Genomic DNA, 7,862 nt, shown 5'->3' with positions numbered 1-7,862 from the left:
GTAATAAGAGCAGGAGGTCTATGCTAGTAATAAGAGCAGGAGGTCTATGCTAGTAATAAGAGCAGGAGGTCTATGCTAGTAATAAGAGCAGGAGGTCTATACTAGTAATTGTTGCTGATGTCCCATTGCTGGTGAGCTTGCAAAGTAAACAATACAAATTATTGTTCACCAAACAACTTTTGGAGCTTTATATTTATTTATGGCATTCCTCTCTCCCTACAATTTGACATTTGCACAGCACCCGATCCTATAGCTGTACAGCAAATCAGCTATCTGTTCGGCAGCTCAGTGGTTCTCAAACTGTTTGACCTGTGACCCCCAAAAATGAGTTTTGAAAGCTTGCACCCCGCACACACACATGCACGCAGCAGGGAGAACACACGCCACAATCGCTACGCAAATGTAGCCTGTCATTACAGCCATAGCGGTGATGCATTTTCAGAACACAGTACACAGAAATAGACAGCGTTTCACTCAATTATTTTTTGCTGAAAGTCATTAATGTTCGCGGTCTATATCAACTAGGGATGTCATGTCACATTGTGACGTCTCTGCAGTCAGAGTATGCATCAGAGGTCGCAGGATGGAAAGCAGGATCTGTCTGCAGACTTTTTCTTCCTCACAAATATCATCATTAATTCACCAGAATATGTTACTTCTTCATCCTATAAGTATTGAAGGTAGTGAGATGTTCCAGCTATCTGTAGACATACAGCCAGTATCACCACTGAGGTATGGAATTATAAACCCACACAAACTAGGCCTATCTGAAATATGAAAATGAACAATGAAAATGACCAGTATTGTTCTGGTAAAGAGAAAATAAAACAATTGCTTTCTGCTAATCAGATATGTGGGCTTACTTTAAACACCAACGCTGATGACTGGTGTGTGTGTGTGTGCATGTGTGTGTGTGTGTGTGTGTGTGTGTGTGTGTGTGTGTATGTGTGTGTGTGTGTGTGTGTACTGACTGTCATGCGTCTATCTGGTCAGTGTTCGCACCAGTCGGCAGTTGTCACGGTCGTCAGGGATACCATCGTTGTCTCGTCATGGTCGCAGCGTCGCCAATGCCGTCTCTGTCATGGTCAACCTGGTTGCTATTGGCAATGTCGACAGTTGTCGAGGGAGTTCTGATGACCGTCCTCATCTATATCTTGATTATCATCACAGCGATCACCTATCAGATCACTGTCTGAATCACTCTACACACACACACACACACACACACACACACACACACACACACACACACACAAACACCTGGTTAGCATTACAGCAGTCCAACAAGGACCCTATTACTTTGTTCAGATTACTGAGCTGAACTGTAGACCGTGCTGGCTAGTTTTAAACTGTAGACCGTACTGGCTGGTTTTAAACTGTAGACCGTACTGGCTGGTTTTAAACTGTGAGACCGTACTGGCTGGTTTTAAACTGTATACCGTGCTGGCAGGTTTTAAAACTGTATACCGTGCTGGCTGGTTTTAAACTGTAGACCGTGCTGGCTGGTTTTAAACTGTAGACCATACTGGCTGGTTTTAAACTGTATACCGTGCTGGCAGGTTTTAAACTGTAGCCGTACTGGCTGGTTTTAAACTGTAGACCGTACTGGCTGGTTTTAAACTGTAGACCGTACTGGCTGGTTTTAAACTGTAGACCATACTGGCTGGTTTTAAACTGTATACCGTGCTGGCAGGTTTTAAACTGTAGACCGTACTGGCTGGTTTTAAACTGTAGACCGTACTGGCTGGTTTTAAACTGTAGACCGTACTGGCTGGTTTTAAACTGTAGACCATACTGGCTGGTTTTTAAACTGTAGACCGTACTGGCTGGTTTTAAACTGTAGACCGTGCTGGCAGGTTTTAAACTGTAGACCCGTGCTTGCAGGTTTTAAACTGTAGACCATGCTGGCTGGTTTTAAACTGTAGACCATGCTGGCTGGTTTTAAACTGTAGACCATGCTGGCTGGTTTTAAACTGTAGACCGTGCTGGCTGGTTTTAAACTGTAGACCGTGCTGGCTGGTTTTAAACTGTAGACCGTACTGGCTGGTTTTAAACTGTAGACCGTGCTGGCTGGTTTTAAACTGTAGACCGTGCTGTATATTTTTAAACTGTAGACCGTGCTGGCTGGTTTTAAACTGTAACCGTACTCGGCTGGTTTTTAAACTGTAGACCGTACTGGCTGGTTTTTAAACTGTGAACCGTACTGGCTGGTTTTAAACTGTAGACCATGCTGGCTGGTTTTAAACTGTAGACCGTGCTGGCTGGTTTTAAACTGTAGAAAATACTGGCTGGTTTTTAAACTGTAGAAAATACTGGCTGGTTTTAAAACTGTATACCGTACTGGTTGGTTTTAAACTGTAGACCATGCTGGCTGGTTTTAAACTGTAGACCGTACTGGCTGGTTTTAAACTTAGACCGTGCTGGCTGGTTTTAAACTGTAGACCGTGCTGGCTGGTTTTAAACTGTAGACCATACTGGCTGGTTTTAAACTGTAAACCGTATTGGCTGGTTTTAAACTGTAGACTGTGCTTTCTGGTTTTAAACTGTAGACCGTACTGGCTGGTTTTAAACTGTAAACCGTACTGGCTGGTTTTAAACTGTAGACCGTACTGGTTGGTTTTAAACTGTAGACCGTACTGGCTGGTTTTAAACTGTAAACCGTACTGGCTGGTTTTAAAATGTGAGCCATCTGGCTGGTTTTCAACTGTAGACCGTACTGGCTGGTTTTAAACTGTAAACCGTACTGGCTGGTTTTAAACTGTAGACCGTTACTGGCTGGTTTTAAACTGTAGACCGTGCTGGCTGGTTTTAAACTGTAGACCGTGCTGGCTGGTTTTAAACTGTAGACCGTGCTGGCTGGTTTAAACTGTAGACCGTGCTGGCTGGTTTTAAACTGTAAACTGTACTGGCTGGTTTTAAACTGTAGACCGTACTGGCTGGTTTTAAAACTGTAAACCGTACTGGCTGGTTTTAAACTGTAGACCGTACTGGTTGGTTTTAAACTGTAGACCGTACTGGCTGGTTTTAAAACTGTAAACCGTACTGGCTGGTTTTAAACTGTGACCGTACTGACTGGTTTTTAAACTGTAGACCGTACTGGCTGGTTTTAAAACTGTAGACCGCACTGGCTGGTTTTAAACTGTAGACCGTACTGGCTGGTTTTAAACTGTAGACCGTGCTGGCTGGTTTTAAACTGTAGACCGTGCTGGCTGGTTTAAACTGTAGACCGTACTGGCTGGTTTTAAACTGTAGACCGTGCTGGCTGGTTTTAAACTGTAGACCGTACTGGCTGGTTTTAAACCGTGAGACCGTACTGGCTGGTTTTAAACTGTAGACCGTGCTGGCTGGTTTTAAACCGTAGACGCGTGCTGGCTGGTTTTAAACTGTAGACCGTGCTGGCTGGTTTTAAACTGTAGACCATGCTGGCTGGTTTTTAAACTGTAGACCATACTGGCTGGTTTTAAAACTGTAGACCGTACTGGCTGGTTTTAAACTGTAGACCGTACTGGCTGGTTTTTAAACTGTAGGCCGTACTGGCTGGTTTTAAACTGTAGACCGTACTGGCTGGTTTTAAACTGTAGACCGTACTGGCTGGTTTTAAACTGTAGGCCGTACTGGCTGGTTTTAAACTGTAGACCATTCTGGCTGTGTACCACACACACACACACACACAGGTAAACACAAACACACAGGTAAACACACACACACAGGTAAACATACACACACAGGTAAACACACACACAAAGGTAAACATACACATAGGTAAACACGAATACACAGGTAAACACACACACAGGTAAACACGAACACACAGGTAAACACGAACATACAGGTAAACACGAACACACAGGTAAACACACACACACAGGTAAACACACACATACAGGTAAACACACACACACAGGTAAACATACACATAGGTAAAACACGAACACACAGGTAAACACACACATACAGGTAAACACACACACACAGGTAAACATACACATAGGTTAACACGAACACACAGGTAAACACACACACAGGTAAACACACACACAGGTAAACACGAACACACAGGTAAACACGAACATACAGGTAAACACGAACACTGACATAAACCACATCAACGTTGTGTACCTGTGTCGGGTTGTGTACTAAAGGACAGTTGTCACATTGGTCCCCCACTCCGTCCAGGTCTGTATCTCTCTGCTCAGTGTTATACAGCAGGGGGCAATTATCACGCTCATTCAGCATCTCTACACACACAGACACACAGAGAGATCTACCATGTGAGCGGATGGGTTAGGGGCAGAGAGATCTACCATGGGGAGCGAATGGGTTAGGGCAGAGAGATCTACCATGGGAACGAATGGGTTAGGGCAGAGAGATCTACCATGTGAACGAATGGGTTAGGGGCAGACAGATCTACCATGGGAACGAATGGGTTAGGGCAGAGATCTACCATGGGAGCGAATGGGTTAGGGCAGAGAATCTACCATGAGACAGATGGGTTAGGGCAGAGAGATCTCTACCATGGGAACGAATGGGTTAGGGCAGAAAGATCTACCATGGGAACGAATGGTTAAGGGCAGAGATCTACCATGGGAACGAATGGGTTAGGGCAGAGAGATCTACCATGTGAACGAATGGGTTAGGGCAGAGAGATCTACCATGTGAACGAATGGGTTAGGGCAGAGAGATCTACCATGTGAACGAATGGGTTAGGGCAGAGAGTCTACCATGACGAATGGGTTAGGGCAGAGAGTCTACCATGTGAACGAATAGTTAGGGCAGAGATCTACCATGTGAGCGAATGGGTTAGGGCAGAGAGATCTACCATGTGAACGAATGGGTTGGGGCAGACAGATCTACCATGGGAGCGGATGGGTTAGGGCAGAGAGATCTACCATGGGAGCGAGATGGGTTAGGGCAGAGAGATCTACCATGTGAACGAATGGGTTAGGGCAGAGAGATCTACCATGGGAGCGAATGGGTTAGGGCAGAGAGATCTACCATGGGGAACGAATGGGTTAGGGCAGAGAGATCTACCATGTGAACGAATGGGTTAGGGCAGAGAGATCTACCATGGGAACGAATGGGTTAGGGCAGAGAGATCTACCATGTGAACGAATGGGTTAGGGCAGAGAGATCTACCATGTGAACGAATGGGTTAGGGCAGAGAGATCTACCATGTGAGCGAATGGGTTAGGGGCAGAGAGATCTACCATGTGAAGGGAATGGGTTAGGGCAGAGATCTACCATGTGAACGAATGGGTAAGGGCAGAGAGATCTACCATGTGAACGAATGGGTTAGGGCAGAGAATCTACCATGTGAAGGAATGGGTTATGGCAGAGGATCTACCATGGGAACAGATGGGTTAGGGGCAGAGAGATCTACCATGTGAAGGAATGGGTTATGGCAGAGAGATCTACCATGTGAACGAATGGGTTAGGGCAGAGAGATCTACCATGTGAACGAATGGGTTAGGGCAGAGAGATCTACCATGGGAACGAATGGGTTAGGGCAGAGAGATCTACCATGGGAACGAATGGGTTAGGGCAGAGATCTACCATGTGAGCGAATGGGTTATGGCAGAGAGTCTACCATGTGAAGGGAATGGTTATGGCAGAGAGATCTACCATGGGAACGAATGGGTTATGGCAGAGAGATCTACCATGGGAACGAATGGGTTAGGCAGAGAGTCTACCATGGGAACGAATGGGTTAGGGCAGAGATCTACCATGGGAACGAATGGGTTAGGGCATATAAATTAAACTGTAACTGTCATCAGTTACGATATCAGTCTATTGTAATCAGATTACAGATACTTTTGAAAAACGACATGGTTACTTTTAAATTCAGAAAGGATTTTTGCAACAACAACAAAATACATTGACACCTTTCTGTTTTCTCAACGACATTCAATTCAGCACTGAAAAAAGGCGCAAGTTTAATTTTGTAATGACACACTAAATGATGACCACCAATCAGAGACCACTATGATGACACACCAAATGATGACCACCAATCAGAGACCACTATGATGACACACTAAATGAGTTGGATGGAACCTTTTTTCTCTTCTTCTAATGCCTGTTAACGGGAAAGTCATCCAACAGTAACTGGAAGTAATTACATTACGTTACTGAGTTTGGGTCATCCAAAGTTATGTTACTGATGACAATTTTGGACAGGTAACTAGTAACAGATAACATTTAGAAAGTAACCTACCCAACCCTGCACACACACACACACACACACACACACACCGTCTCCATCCATGTCGAAACTGCAGCTCTCCCTCTCCATTGCTGTCTGTATCAGTCTGTAAAGGGTTGGGGATGAAGGGGCAGTTATCCTGCGGTCTCCAACTCCATCTCTGTCGAGTCAAACTGACGAGGGTTGCTTAGTGTCCAGGGCAGTTATCCTGAGGAGAACACACACCATGGAATACACACAGACACACACACACACACACACCATGGAATACACATAGACACACACACACACACACCATGGAATACACACAGACACACACACACACACACCATGGAATACACACAGACACACAGACACACACACACACACACACACACACACACACACCCATGGAATACACACAGACACACACACACACACACCATGGAATACACACAGACACACACACACACACACCATGGAATACACACAGACACACAGACACACACACACACACACACACACACACACACCATGGAATACACACAGACACACACACACACACACACACACACACCATGGAATACACACAGACACACACACACACACACACACACCATGGAATACACACAGAAACACACACACACACACACACACACACAGACACTCACCATGGAATACACACAGACACACACACACACACACACACACACACACACACACACACACACAGACACACCATGGAATACACACAGACACACACACACACACACACACACACACACACACACAGACACACAATGGAATACACACAGACACAGACACACACACACACACACACACACACAATGGAATACACACAGACACAGACAGACACACACAATGGAATACACACAGACACACACAAACACACACAATGGAATACACACAGACACAGACAGACACACACACACACACACAATGAATACACACAGACACAGACACACACACACACACACACACACAGACACACACAATGGAATACACACAGACACAGACACAGACACAGACACACACACACACACACACACACAATGGAATACACACAGACACAGACATACACACACACACACACACACACAATGGAATACACACACACACACACACACACACACACACACACAATGGAATACACACAGACACAGACATACACACAGACACAGCACACACAATGGAATACACACAGACACACACACACACACACACACACACAGACACACACACACACACACAGACACACAATGGAATACACACAGACACAGACACACACACACACACACACAATGGAATACACACAGACACACACACACACACACACACACACAATGGAATACACACAGACACAGACACACACACACACACACACACACACACACAATGGAATACACACAGACACAGACACACACACACACACACAAATGGAATAAACACACAGACACACACACACAATGGAATAAACACACAGACACACACACACACACACACACACACACACACATACACAATGGAATACACACACACACACACACACACACACACAATGGAATACACACATACACAGACACACACACACACACACACACACACACACACACACACACAATGGAATACACACAGACACAGACACAGACACAGACACAGA

General features: G+C 45.1%; 1 pseudogene; it reads right to left on the bottom strand.

The window, feature by feature from the left end:
* Window positions 1–981: 981 nt before the first annotated feature.
* The window catches only part of LOC123489603, a 38,664-nt pseudogene continuing 31,783 nt past the window's right edge, over window positions 982–7,862 (bottom strand).

This window comes from Coregonus clupeaformis, unplaced genomic scaffold, assembly GCF_020615455.1.
Source record: "Coregonus clupeaformis isolate EN_2021a unplaced genomic scaffold, ASM2061545v1 scaf3052, whole genome shotgun sequence".
NCBI lineage: Eukaryota > Metazoa > Chordata > Actinopteri > Salmoniformes > Salmonidae > Coregonus > Coregonus clupeaformis.
Note: the sequence above shows the minus strand (reverse complement) of the source record. Positions and strands in the feature narration are given on the sequence as shown.